A 14,967-nucleotide genomic window follows, 5' to 3' on the forward strand; every position below is an offset into this window, starting at 1 on the left:
GCAATTTATAAGTTGAATCAGTCTTGCTAACACTTTTCAAATACTAAGCCTAGCAAAACAAAAACAAACACAGAAATCTAAATAATTCTATTAACGAAGTCTGGACCCAGTTACATTTACCAGTTTTTATCTCTTTTGGCTATCCCAAGCTCTTCCTACTGTAGTAAACTGAGAATATAAGCATCAGACCACTGCAAATAAAATCAGAATTCCAAAAGAAATTTACAGAAAGCCAAAGGAAAACAAAGGAAACTAAAACAGAGATGATTAATTCTAATGTCTTAATTTTATTAAGGATACAACTGGTGTATAATTTAATAGTTCACAAAATTCTCAAAGGGGAAGCATTCCAACATTGGTTAACCTTGCTTTACACATAAGCAAGACCCAAAAAGTTACCCAGCTTTCAGGAGAAAGCAAAACTTCATGAGAAAGAGTGAAGAGCGCTGCAGTTTCCAAATGCTGGACAACCTAAGCCATCACAATCACTTCAGGGCTTATTAAAAACACAAGTTCTCAAGGTTACTCATGATCGCCAAGAAAGGGTTAAGGAAGCTGTATTCTGAGCAGCCAGCCCAGATGATTCTCGTGAACAGGACAGGTTGGATATCACTGGTATGGAAAGAACAATGGCTAGAGTCAGAAGAAAGGAAAAAAAAAAACTGCTAAGGACAGTCTCCAAGACACAGGTAAAATTAAGTTTAACTCAGCACCTGAGACAAGGGTTTTTGGTCCTCCTGACTTGACAGAAGTTTCACTTAATCACTGGCCTTGTTTCCTCATCAGAAAGTACAAAGGAGGTAAAAACTGTATCATTTTAAAAAAGGCCATGGAACTTTAAAATTCAAGGACAGTAAAACTTTATTCCTGGTGTCTACTAAGGGTTCCAAAGGAATCTCATGGGAAATTAAAAAAAAAAAACTCATGAGATCATAGAAAATATTTACAAATTCTGATAAAGGAGATCTTCTTGAATGATTGACTCAGGGTTTCAAATAACTAACACCACTTTGCTTTCTCTCAAGCACCCAGCATCACAAATCATACCCAGAAACTGAATTTTTTTAAAGGTAGGAATAGATCAGTCTGGCCAAGTCACATAGTTGGAAAGGTGAGCATTTGATATCACGACCTACCTTTCAGGACCTTCTCAGGTCAAAATGTTGTAGCCACTTCCAAACAAGAGACAAAAGTTTAGAGGAAGATGCTAGGAAAAAGGCAGGCAGAGGAAAAGGGCACGCAAGAGATCCTACTTAGACCAAAATGAATTTGGTAAAGAATCTACCTGCTACACAGGACTCGTGGGTTCGATCCCTGGGTCAGGAAGATTCTCTAGAGGAGGAAATGGCAACCTACTCTAGTATTCTTGCCTGGAGAATCCCATGACAGAGGAGCCTGACAGGCTACAGTCCATGGGGTCGCAAAGAGTCAGACACGACTGAGGCGACTTTGTAAGGTTCTAAGAAAGGCTTAACACTTCACCTAAAAGTGAATACGAATAGGGCTGTTTGAATTACACGGTGGTTTACCCCTTACTTTAACCAGTTTCACCTAAGGTCGACAAAGGTCCAAAATAATAAATGGAACATTTCAGAAATAAACAATTCATAAATTTTTAACTGTTTGCCATTCTGAGCAGCATAATGTAATCTCACGCCCTCCAGTCTGAGACCCCCTAATCATAGATATCATCTGCTCCTAACATGCCACTACTCACATCATCATGGCTTGATGATCCTCCTTCAGATGTATCATCAGGTCAACAGTAAGAAAACAAAAGAAGGTCAATAGTATCCTAACACTAAATCACAATGCCCATGTCATTCACCTCGCTTAGTCTTATCACTCAGACATTTTATCACCTAGTATCATCACAGGAAGGTAAGTACAGTACACTAAGATATTTTGAGACCATAATTGCATAACTTTATTACACTGAATTATTATAATTGCTCTATTTTATTATGGCTGCCAATCTCTTGCTATTTATAAATTAAACTATCATAGATATGGATGTATAGGAAAAAAAATAATAGTATATGGAGAGCTTGGTACTATCTGAGGTTTCCAACATCCACTAGGAGTCTTGGAACCTATAGACATAGCAGGGGGAAGTTGTGAGGGGGCTACTGTACTTAATTAACATTATTAGCACTGTCATTAGAGTGGTGAGTAACAAGCACAGTGACTCTAGAACCAGACTTGCTTGGATTCAATAAACTGTTCATTTATCCAATAAATGTACTGGGTAATAACTACAGTTTACCAGCCCTTTCTCTCACAGGAGCCTTCTCTCTCCACAATTTGAGAACCACTGCTCTAGGCACAATCACTACACAAGCATTATGAACAAAAGTAAGTGGTCCAAATGTAAAGGTAAGCGCTGGCAAAAATTATCCAGACCCAGATTTTTTTCCATAATTCAGATAGTTTCAGATCTCAATCTCTCACCAGTAAATTTATCTGTATTGTTGTCACATACTCATGCATTTAAGAAACCTAAACATTAAGACTATAAAATTTTAAAGCAAAAACAGCCATTAGTACATATTCCTCTATACTTTCAAGTCCAATCTCCAAATCTCACAATTTAGAAATAAAAGTCCCCAGAAATTCACATTAATAAACTAAACAGTGACATATTGTAAGTATATATTCTACAGAGCTACTATAACCCATTGTGTGGGACATGCCTGCCACGTCTTCTGTCTGCCAAAGTGATCTACTTCTAGGATCACCTGCCCTGCTCTCTGTGTCCTCCACGGATCACTCAGCTGAGAGCCAAGACCCCCAGACTCCAGGCAGAATGTTTAGAGACTAACGCCAGTGGGAACGTGGCTCTGATTCAAGGTCGCCTTAGGGTATACAGCAGCACAAGTCTGTGGATCTTCCATTTTTTAATACCAAGACCTCTGACTCAGGTACTGTAAAAGTTAACTGCATCACGTCAGTGTAAGAATATTTGGGGGGAGTAGTGTCTAAATCGGAGAAGGCAATGGCACTCCACTCTAGTACTCTTGCCTGGAAAATCCCATGGATGGAGGAGCCTGGTGGGCTGCAGTCCCTGGGGTCACTAAGAGTCGGACACGACTGAGCGACTTCACTTTCACTTTTCACTTTTCATGCATTGGAGAGAGAAATGGCAACCCACTCTGGTGTTCTTGCCTGGAGAATCCCAGGGACGGGGGAGCCTGGTGGGCTGCCATCTATGGGGTCGCACAGGGTCGGACACAACTGAAGCGACTTAGCAGCAGCAGTGTCTAAATACAGAAATCATAAATGGACAAGTAACTAACATTTTCTACATATGTATGGATAGCAGAGTAGTAGGTAAGTGCTCAGATTTAAAACAGGTTTAAGTCTGAATGGGTGATACCATTTAATCTCTTTTTAAACTCAATGAGAAATTTACTGGCAATACTGGCTGAGGTATTCACATCACATTCACACTGAGGTATGTCAGATACTGCAATAAGTACAAAATGCATGTACTTATTGCAGTATCTGACATACAATGAATATTCATATTATTAGTTACTGATATTTCATCCAAGATTCTATGAATCTGACACAGCATCAGGACTGGAATGAGTGTGAGGCAAACCAGATGGCTAGAGCACAAAATTAAGCTCTTACTTGTAGGACACAGAGTGAGTGCCTCTTAAAATTTTGTATACTAAACTCTTTGCTTGCCTCACCCTAGTCCTGCCCCTGCACAGTACACACAAGGATGGGCTAATACTGATTATCACAATGTCAAAAAGGACACTTACAATAGCCTTTTAAAACCTTTCCTTCCCCACTTGCCAAAATGAAGGCATATATAAATTACCTGGGCCACCCAAAAAGTTACAGGTGTCATCCAAAGCAAATTACAGTTTAGGAATTCTTAAAAAATGTGATCATCAAATGCATTTTAAAATTATTTGCTAAGTCTGTGTTAAAATTTTTATTCTCTTAATGTATGTAGATCAATTTAATAAAGAAAGTTGTGGCCCAGAAGCAGGCTTGGTAGAAGAGTGATATCAAGATGTGGTCAAAGAACTTCCCAAAAAAATCTGTAAGAGGGGATAATCTATACAGGAAAACCAAAAGAGAATAGAATCAAAAGGCTTGTTACCTCTGATGGGAAAGGGGAACAACAAAAATAGCAACTGCTATTTGAGCTTCTAAGATATTTCTGCACAAGTTCAGGGGAAAAGACACATCTCTTTGGCAGTGACAATATTCTATTTTCTCCCCCTATTCGAATGCCTAAAGTTTTGTTCAATTCTGGTCTGAACAAAATTTAAATGAAAACATTTGTTGAAGGGTAGGAAGCAAATTTGTTCCTTTGAATGTGTTCATCTTTTGCCCATGAAGTTCTTAATCTAGTGGTTCATGAATTAAACGCCTAATTGCCTTAGTGTTTAAGATACATCTCTATATTCTTTTGCATTAGTATTTGTGAGTTTCAATTTCTCTAATACAACTCTAAAGCCTTCCTTTAAAACCCCTTAGAAATTCAACTTAAGCTCTCGTGGGCTCCCTCGTGGTTCAGATGGTAAAGCATCTGCCTGCAATGTGGTAGTCCTGGGTTCTGTCCCTGGGTTGGGAAGACACCCTGGAGAAGGGAACGGCTACCCACTCCAGTATTCTTGCCTGGAGAATTCCATGGACAGAGGAGCCTGGAGGGCTAAGTCCCAAAGAATCACACACGACTGAGCAACTAACACACACACATAACACACGGCTCAGGCTTACCTGCTCTGTATCACTTATAGTCTTACATTTTCCTTAATAACTCCTTATCGCCTAAGGTTCGCTACAGTATGCAATGTGTATTTTCTTTATCAAATTTCTTTGCACCACAAGACTGCCACAAGGTGCTTAAATGTTGATAAAATTATTAGCCCCAGATATTAGGTTGGTACAAATGTAATTGCAGTTTTGCACTGTTGAAATTTGCTGTTTGATATTGGAATATATTCTTAATAAATGTGGTTATGTTATACATTATTTTAAAGTGCATTTCTCACTTTATGTTTTTTTGCTAATCATTTACTACTTGCTGTTTATTTTATATTTATTTTGGACTATGGAAATGATGTTAGACAAAACGCAAATTCGGGCAATTTTCTCATCTGAGTTCAAAAAGGGTCATAACGCAGCGCTGACAACTCACACCATCAACAACGCATTTGGCCCAGGAACTGCTAACAAGCACACAGTGCAGTGGTGGTTCAAGAAGTTCCCCAAAGGAGGTAAGAGCCTTGAAGATGAGGAGCACAGTGGCCAGCCGTCAGAAGTTGACAACAACCGAGAGCAATCATTGAAGCTGATTCTCTTACAACTACAGGAGAAGTTGCTGAAGAACTCAACATCTCAACCATTTTACAATCACTTGGTATTCGAAGCAAACTGGAAGGTGAAAAAGCTAGTTAAGTGGGTGCCTCGTGAGCTGACTGCAAACCAAAAAAAAAACCATTGCTTTGAAGTATATTCTCTTATTCTACACAACAACAACAAACTATTTCTCGATTGGATTGTTATGTGAGATGAAAAGTGGATTTTATATGACAACTGGTGGTGATGCAAGTTCAGTGCTGGACTGAGAAGAATCTCCAAAATACATCCCAAAACCAAACTTGCACCAAAGTCCTGATTACTGTTTGGTAGTGTCTGATCTACTACAACATTCTGAATCCCAGTGAAACCACTACATCTGGTAGGTATGCTCAGCAAATTGATGAGATGCACCGAAAACTGCAATGCTTGCAGCCAGCACTGGTCTACACGGCCTAATTCTTATCCAGGACAACATCTGACCACACGTTGCACAACACTTCAAAAGTTGAATGAATTGGGCCTTACCTCATTCGCCAGGTTCACCTGACCTCTCGTCAACCAACTACCACTTCTTCAAGCATCTCACCAACTTTTTGCAGGCAAAATGCTTCCATAACCAAAAGGATGCAGAAAATGCTTTCCAAGAGTTTGTTGAATCCCCAAGCATGGATTTTTACACTACAGGAATAAACAAACTTCTTTCTCATTGGCAAAAATGTGTTGATTGTAATGGTTCCTATTTTGATTAATAAAGATGTATTTTAGCCAAGTTGTGATTTAAAATTCACGGACTGAAACTGCAATTACTTTTGCACCAACCTAATAAATGGACTCTGACTCATTTGTTTAACAGTAAGTGAGAATAAGGACAAGATTCTATCTAGATAATGACATTTAACTTCACCTTTAGCTCCAAGTGATCTCAAATAAAAATGCTATTAGTCACAAGAAGAAATGAAGGAGACAGAATGGCATCTGTTTGTATCGTATATACAATTCTTCCCATGACCTTCACTTATAAAACTGTAATTCATTTTTCAAGGAAGGACACCAAAATTAAGGGAGGACCTCAGAAACCTCTCAAGTTTTGACAGTACTGTCAAAATGCCAATTTTATTACGAATAAAGTCATCTGCCAAGTGTCTACTCCTGAATAAAAGGCCACAGCATTATTTGAAATCCTATGGAATTAAACTAGACAGCCTTGTAACAATGTGAACTGCTATAGGGAGCAGTTGCACTCTGGAGGCTAGGTATGACTCATTTACCATTCCCAAATGCCTTTGGTTCCAGCAACATAAGAAGTCTAAGAAGGAAGCAAGAGTTTAACACCTGAGGGTTTTGTCCTTCCTGAACTCCAAACTCCATTAGATTTCCAGTTCATCCTGAAGACAGGATGGCTGAATAAGGCAGAAAGGCATATTTCAGTGCCAGGGACCCGAAGGTAACTCAGAAAAACTATCATTTTTTCCCCCCTTCCTATTGGCTCTGATGCAAAATTATCAAATGAATTGATGCATGTGCAAGTACTTAATATATCAGAAAGACCAAATGTCCATATAATGGTCTTTCCACCCCGCTACTATCCGCTAAATTATAAACACTGTACAGAAGTTTTATTCCTTTCTCTATTTCCTAGTACCTAGCTCAGTAGTCTGCATAAGTAAGTGTAGTCGCTCAGTTGTGTCCGACTCTTTGCAACCCCGTGGACTGTAGCCCACCAGGCTCCTCTGTCCATGTGATTCTCCAGGCAAGAATACTGGAGTGGGTTGTCATTTCCTTCTCCAGGGGATCTTCATAGTCAGTCTAAATCAGCAGCAGGGTAGGAGATGCGATAATGAAAAGCTAGATATAGTCCATGCCCTTGAGGGTGTGCAGTCTTGTAGGGAAGAGAGACAATAAAGAAATACATGTCAAGCTGCCACTTTACATAACTCCGGGGAGCATACCTGTGCCATACTATACATATACTTGCCCTATGCAAATTCAACGGGCACGTTTAACATTTTTCATTTTTGAAGAAAACAAAAAGAAAAATAACTATTGAAATACTGGATGATTTTAACTCCATTCCGCAAATATAAGCCCCTGAATGAAAGTGATAAAGACATGGATCTGCTGCTACCCACCACTGGACTGAGAGCCACAGCTGTCCCCCAAATGAGAGGCTCACCACACTGTGACTCTTGTAGTATAATGTACATATTTCCTTTCCAGAAAGATCTCTGAATAGCAAGTTAAATACTTGACGCAGCACTCAAAGGAAAAGTAATTCTATTCCAATGCTAGAGAAAAAATGTATTTGTTAATGCTATGTCAGTTTCCAATGTGGTAACTTTCAAAATGTTCCTTTTAGAGTAAATTTTAAGTAATTTTTGCCTGCCACCTTGACTTTAGTATCTAAGACACAACGTTTTGTAACTGGAACTCTTTAAGTTGAGCCCTCCATCGGTGCTCAAAAACTAACATCATTTTTACTGCCATGATTAAAAATATAGTGTCTTAACTTCACCAGCATGGATTTAAATCCTAATTCCAAGCAATAAGTGGTTGTGTAAGGTTGCGAAAGTTACTTAACCTCCCTATACTTTAGTTTTCTTAAACTGGGGATAATAGTGCCTCTACATCACAGGGTCATACAAAGATTTAAGGCAATTTTACACATAATATATATTTAACAAATATATGATAAATGAATAAATCAAAGTATCATTATTATACAATCTATCTCTTTCTGGTAAACTTATTGCCAAAGGACTGGCCTGAGTAAACAGTAATGACTACTACTTAATATGTTCCACTGCTGTTACCCAATAATTCATAAGCCAGCTGATGAAAAAGAAAAATCTTTTTTTTTTTAAATAGCAACACCTGATTCTAGACAACTGTACAGTGACACTGAGTTTGAAGACCCATTTCACTTTTTAAGTGGTTAAAAAGAAAGATTATGCACACCAAAAAACGTAAGCGTGACCTTGAAAAATATGATAATATTACATTGTATCTAAGATGCAATTAATTGTGTAGCTAAAATGAGAAAACTAAATTCTACATAGAAACAAAAATGGACCACCAAACTACACAGTTTACCTTTCTGCAAATAAATTATTTCTAACTGCTACAAGAAAGGTGCTTTCACTTTTTACATCATGTGCGCGCGCATGCTTGTACTGCTAAAATATAAATCACTAAGACTGCAACTTTCTATAACATTTCAAATGCAGTAATATACACCATCAATCACACTATTTAACTTCTAAATCACTTCTGCAGTTTATATTGTGGAGAAAAAATTAACATGGAATTAGCTTAAAATTCTTGGCACACGTTACCAATCATAACAACCTTAATAACTGAACAAGATATAAGAAGCAGTACCTCAGTTTTATCCTTCACTTATTGGTATGCTAGGTCAATATGAATTTTATTATCCCCGATTCAAGTAACATAGGGACTTACTTAAAAATATAAGTTTAGGATTTACCAAAGACTTGTATTAATAATAAAAACTGGGCTAAATATGAGCAAGCACTTTTTGACAATATTTTGTGGGACAGTGAACTGGTAAATTCATGAAGCCATGCAAGGCTACAGCAACTCTGAGCTGCTGAATTTATTCTATACCATTATAGTAGTACTATGAAGGATCAGAGAATTTGTTTTCAGAACCAAAACCTAGCACAATTTATTTCTGAATTGTCCTCATGTTTCGAAAATAATATTTTTACTCTTGTAAGTACTGAGGTTTAAAGAAATAAGATATTACCTTAAGACCCACTGAAATATGACAATTTTCATGAAGCTCAAACTATAAGCTCCTTTGAAATAAACACCACTCAGTTTTACAGTCACCTTGTCTAAGGCAAGTTATATTAAAGGTAAAATTCAAAGGAAGATTACTGTGGTTAAAAAACAACAAAGAAAAGGGAAAATCATGAATTTTGTTGAAGACAGACGAGCTAACAGGGAAGAAGAGAATTCACAGAAAGTTAGTTTCTTGCATATCTATATTTTATTATAATTAATGTTGCTTGCAAGAGCAGGATAGTGATAAGGTCTCCAAAACACTGTTATACAGAAATTTTGCTGTAATAGAAAATGATTCCTTTGCCATTTCCACACAGAAAACTAGCCCCATTTTACAGACCTCCAAGAAAGAACAAACATCTTTCTACAATTTGTATCCAACTTCTGTCAATAACCTCTTTTTATCCAAAGGTAGGAAACACATCTCTTTCATGCATTTTTGTATTTCTGCCCCTTGCAGAGTGCTGGATGCACTGCGTATGGACGCACTGTGCATGAAAGCACTTACATTTATTCATACACTCAGCAAATAATTACTGACTACTTAACTTTGTGCTGGACACTGTGTAAGTAATGAGGTAAGGCACATGACAAATAAGGGCCCACTCAGGAAGCTTACTGTCTAGTGAGGGAGACAGACACTTATAAAATAAACACAAAAATAATTAAGTTCCTATTGTGATGATGCTACAAAAAAGTACAGAGTATGGTGAATATATAGTAGGAACTTAGTTTGAGGAAGGAGGAGTCAAAGGTCAGGGAACATTCCCTGAGAAATGACATCTAAACTGAGACTTGAAAATTAACTAGGAGTTGGCCAGACTTGGGGCCTCCCTGGTAGCTCAGACAGTAGAGTCTGCCTGCAAGGCAAGCAGGAGACCTGGGTTCAATCCCTAGGACGGGAAGATACCCTGGAGAAGGGAATGGCTACCCATTCCAGTATTCTTGCCTGGAGAACTCCATAGATAGAGGAGTGTGGTGGGCTACAGTCCATGGAGTTGAAAAGAGCCAGACTTGGGAAGGGGAGGTGAAGCAGTTCAAGCAGGAGGATGAAACAGGTATAAATGCCCCCAAGTCAGGAAAGAGCTTATGCAGGTAGTAACTGAAAGGCACAGTAATGCAGGTAGTAACTGAAAGGCACAGTAAACAAGAAAGGCTGGAGATAAGGCTGGAAAGCTACACAGCAAACAAGAGAGAAACTGTCAGCACTGAATAGAGTACAGGGTAATAGTACCTGAATATTTAAGTAATTTTAAGTCTTTTTCTCATGTAAAAATAAATAAGGAAACTGAGTCTTTATCTCAAAGTATTAAAAAGATCTATAGTTAAAAGACCTGGATTATGCCTTGGTACCACCAGTTACTAGTTACAGAATCCTGCACTTAAAACCAATCTGAACTTCTTTCTTTATTCTCTTTGTAAACAGGTACTCAGTTATACCACCACAGTACTCCAGCATGTGACTGAAAGATGATAAACACAATAAAAACATTATCTTACCATTCTGTTACTGACCAGACAAAATACCAAAACTACAATGACCCTCAGAGATGAAGAAAAGTTAGTGGTACAATCTAACCAAGGACAAAAATTAGCATGCACTAGACAAGTGCGTTCGGAGAAGGCAATGGCAATCCACTCCAGTACTCTTGCCTGGAAAATCCCATGGACGGAGGAGCCTGGTAGGCTGCAGTCCATGGGGTCGCTAGGAGTCGGACACGACTGAGCGACTTCACTTTCATGCATTGGAGAAGGAAATGGCAACCCACTTCAGTATTCTTGCCTGGAGAATCCCAGGAACGGGAGAGCCTGATGGGCTGCCGTCTATGGGGTCACATAGAGTCGGACACGACTGAAACGACTTAGCAGCAGCAGCAGCAGACAAGTGTGTTATATCAATTTCACTAATTCCCAAATTTTGCTGACTTTTGGTTCAAAAGTTCATTCCACAACCTCCCAAATGCATGCCAAAAATTAGAACTCATTTCTCACTTCCTCCAACAAACCAAATGCCTGTATGTGGCCATATAGAAAATATATTAACATTCTTTCTTTACTATCACTGACTCATGATCAGTTTATGGTTTACTTTAACTACCGCACCCGTCTAACATAGCACTGAGTCAGTTGTCTCCACATAATTGTCCACTTGCTCAGCTAGGTCTTCCTTTCTTGTGTACTGCATTTCTTACTCATGGTGCTAACTATTCTTGATTTTACTTCATTCTATAGTATTACACCTCTCTTTTATTTTAAAAGTCATTTTTATTTTAAAAGGAATGTAATAGAACTCCTGATCCTAGAAAGTGTTTTTGCATTCAAAAGTTAAGACATATTGTGGGTAATTTTAATAACTGCAGAGTACATTCAAATGCGCCATATTTCAATGGTCAATGCATACAACAGTAAGCCATGACAGATTACCTGCGATCAGCAGATAACTGATTCTTATATATAAACTTATTAGGAACAAATGTCAATGAATGTACTACTAAAACTCTATTAAAGAACTGTCTAATATTTATGCACTGTAATTATATGTGGTCACAACAATGGATAAGACTGGAACAAGCACACTACTTTCTGCTCAATACAAAACATAAATGTACTATTTTTCCATTCTTTAACATAAAACAAGGATGAGTTAAAACTCATAGATGATAAGAAAAATAAAATATACAAAAGCCTGATGTTATTTACACACACACACGAAAAGAAAATGAGGGGAAGTAAAAACAAAAACGTCATGTTACCTCCAAGAAATGCAGCATATCTTCTTTTCTAGTAATGAGCACACTAAACTGTCTCTTGATGCTGTATTATTTGAAAAAGTGTAAAATAAGTTTCGTGGAAGAATCCCAATCCCATTGTTCTCAGTTGAGAATAATAATAATAATACAGTCCTAAAGTAGAAAGGGAAAGGAGTATCTTTCAAGAGTAAAGATGAGCCATATTGTTACCTTTCTCCTGTCCCATTAACTACCCTTTAAAACGGTAGCACCATTCATTACTGAATATACCTCTAATATGAGGAAAAAACAGCTAAGTTGAAATTGATTCTTATTTTTCCAACAACAGATTAGAGTGAGTGCTTCTTTTATTGAGGAATTCACAGATGGCTTCTTAGAAATACCTAAAATGCATTACTTTGCAACTTCCTCTTCAAAAAACACAACCAACCTCCCCACTTTTTCTTTCTGGTACGGCAGCTCTGATTTAGAAGCTGGATTACAAATGGATTAGAGTCAGAAGATCTGTCCCTACGTGTGTGACCTTGTGCACATCATTTACCCCCTCAGTTTCCTCATTAGCATCCCACTAGGAATACTCCTTGAAACAGCAAAGGTGTAAATACATATTAGGAATTACATCTTTATAAAGTTAAACTTGCCTATTCGGAGCAAAATTACCTCCTTAGAGGGACCACATCATGAAACTGGAACTGAATCCGTAGATCTCTGTCAACATTTTGACTCTTCCTTCTACAGTTCTCTTCTCTCAAAGGGCATAACCCGAGTCACCTCAAGAGTCGACTCCAAGTGCCCCTTCCTTCCTCCACTCCTTCCCTATCCTACTTCTAAAGCTGGGGGAAAACAGCAGTCTCATCTCCCCGCCCCAAGCCACACCTTCAGAGGACCCCACCCCAGGCACATCCGCCCTCTCCCTACTCCGGGGGCAGCAGAGGCCAACCTCGCCCTTCCCCTCCCGCCCCCACCTACAGGAGACTTCCTGGAGGCGTTCAGGCCCGAGCAGGGCAGGCGGCATTTACAAACCCGCTTTACGCCACTCGCGTAGGGTAACCTCGCTTACGCCCATAGGGCCCCGTTCCCAGCCCTGTCCGCTCCGCCTGCCAGAACCAAGCCCTAGTGCCTTAGCCACGGCCCCCATGTGACCCCAGACCTCTTCTGCTCCACGCGGGACCACGGGGACTGGGACAGAACAGCCACACCTTACCGGTTACTGAGGTACTGACTTCACTTCCCACCTTTGAAGCCCTCTTCAACTCCCGGATCAATTCACTCCGGCGACGCCGGAAGGACCCGAGAGGAACCAGGCGTTGTCCGGAATCCTGCCCAGCCGGAGTCGCGCAGGGGCCTATGGGAACTCGTAGTCCCGCTCGCTGGCATCATCGGCAATTCCTGCATACCCAGGACTACAATTCCCGTCAGGCTATGCGATGCAACCGAAGACGATGGGTGGGGACACTTTTAGCCAATAAGGAGAGAGTCCCTGCCTTTGCGGGAGGAGGTGAGAAGAAGAGAGAGAGTGCACGGAAAGAAGAGGAAGGGAGGGGTCAGCTCTCACCTGCGCCAATCAGGATGCAGGGTCGGCCCGGCAGGCGTCTCACCCATTGTGGGGGCGGGCTAGCGGAGGCTAGGAGGGAACGAGGGTGGGGGAAGAGCTTCAAGTGGCTAAAGTGAGGCGGCTGAGCCTCGCGGGCGGCGGGGAAGTCACTGGGGAATCGCCAGGGTGGAGGGAAAGCGAGATGTGGGGATGCGCTCCGGCCGAAGGATCAGTTTCCCCGAAAGCGGCCAAGCACCAGGCACACCGATCGTTCAGACCTGCGGGTCGGGCAGGGATAGGTTGAGCCTAGGCTACTCGCGGATATGCCCTGACGGGGCGGGGAGCTGCTCCAGGTGTCAGGCTACTGCGTGAGGGGAGAGGGGTCACCAGGGGAGGGAAGCGGCAGAGAAGCTGCAGGAGCGCGAGGGAACGCTTAGGTACCAGAGAAGCAGCTTCCCGCTGCCTCCAGCCAGGACAGCAGCCGGAACAGCAGGGGGAGGAGCAACAGCTGCTGAATTCGCCAACTAGAGGAGGGGGAGGCGGAGCTTGGGTCCCTGTAGCAGCCGAAGGCGCAGCCTGGACTCTAGTTTCCCGGGAGAGAGAGCAGAACAGGAGCGGAGCGCAGTCCTCGAAGCCTCAGGTCCAGCATCCCGCCAGGGGTTGCAGGTGTGTGGGAGGTAAGCGTGGGTGCCTCTCCTGGGCTTCTGCTCTGCCCAAGAGAAAGCGTCTTCCAATGGGAATTTTATCAAGGCACAGCTAAAAAGAGTCTCTGACTAAGGTTAGCGAACTGGTGCAAACCCTTTTAGGTGAAAGATATACGTTTTTGGAGTTTAAGGGAGGATAAGGCAGCAAAAGGTGGCTTGACTCGGGGCATTAAGGGCGTGGTTAGTGTTTTTGATCTGAGTTGTACCATTAAACTGTTCTGGGAGATTTTAATATTGAGGAAACCCTGCTAATTGAGGGCAAGGTGGATGATATTTGGGTAGGTGCGTAGCTGGTAAAATACAGAAAATTTTGTCATTGATAGAGAATTACTTCAGAACTGTTTCGCTGGTCAAATAACTTTGCAGTTTTCCTCACTATGTGCCCTTTATGTTGTTTTATCAGATTGTCCTGCTACAGATAGGTTTTCGGTGGTTATACTGCAGGTTTCTAGAATTGCAAGATCTCTATTAAATAATCAAATGCAGTCAGAAATAATCAAGATGACTGAACCTATCAGAAGTATAACTTTTGCCAGCAATCATGTAAAAATGCTTTTTATAATAGAGGGATACTTAGCTTTCCCTGCCAGTGGCTCTAGAATATCGGAACAAAGACCAGGACTCAGCCTACAGTGGAAACGTATGTTGTACTTCACTGCTGCCCCTTATTCGCTCATTTGTGTCTAGTAGTATTTGTACATTTTAACAAACAGAAGTACCAAGAGAGCTGTGCAAGGATCTTTTCTGTTTAGAGATCATGTGCTAAGTGATTTCCCTTAGTATGCATTATGATGGATTCAGACTTAACACATGTAATGGTATTATAAAATAATAGTTTATTCTC

At 40.5% G+C, this 14,967-nt stretch overlaps 2 protein-coding genes across 11 annotated transcripts in view; one reads left to right on the forward strand and one right to left on the reverse strand.

Annotated features, from left to right (window-relative positions):
* Window positions 1–13,177, reverse strand: part of PDCD10 (programmed cell death 10) — a 47,816-nt gene extending 34,639 nt beyond the window's left edge. For 2 of the 9 annotated variants that reach the window (XM_086318219.1, XM_086318270.1), the window contains exons 1-2: window positions 13,090–13,177; window positions 11,889–11,949 (exon numbers count right to left, since the gene is read on the reverse strand). The gene's annotated coding sequence lies outside the window, so the exon portion shown is untranslated. Of the gene's footprint in view, window positions 1–11,888; window positions 11,950–12,526 lie in introns of all 9 variants that reach the window. The other 7 variants (XM_086318198.1, XM_086318251.1, XM_086318209.1 and 4 more) reach the window with 6 other exon arrangements.
* An 827-nt stretch (window positions 13,178–14,004) lies between these two features.
* Window positions 14,005–14,967, forward strand: part of SERPINI1 (serpin family I member 1) — an 83,007-nt gene continuing 82,044 nt past the window's right edge. Inside the window, exon 1 of one of the 2 annotated variants that reach the window (XM_086318174.1) lies at window positions 14,005–14,096. The gene's annotated coding sequence lies outside the window, so the exon portion shown is untranslated. The remainder of the gene's footprint in view (window positions 14,097–14,967) is intronic. The other variant, XM_086318185.1, reaches the window with a different exon arrangement.

Source organism: Bos grunniens, chromosome 1, assembly GCF_055505025.1.
Source record: "Bos grunniens cultivar Pamir isolate PY7600 chromosome 1, Bosgru_T2T1.0, whole genome shotgun sequence".
Lineage (NCBI taxonomy): Eukaryota > Metazoa > Chordata > Mammalia > Artiodactyla > Bovidae > Bos > Bos grunniens.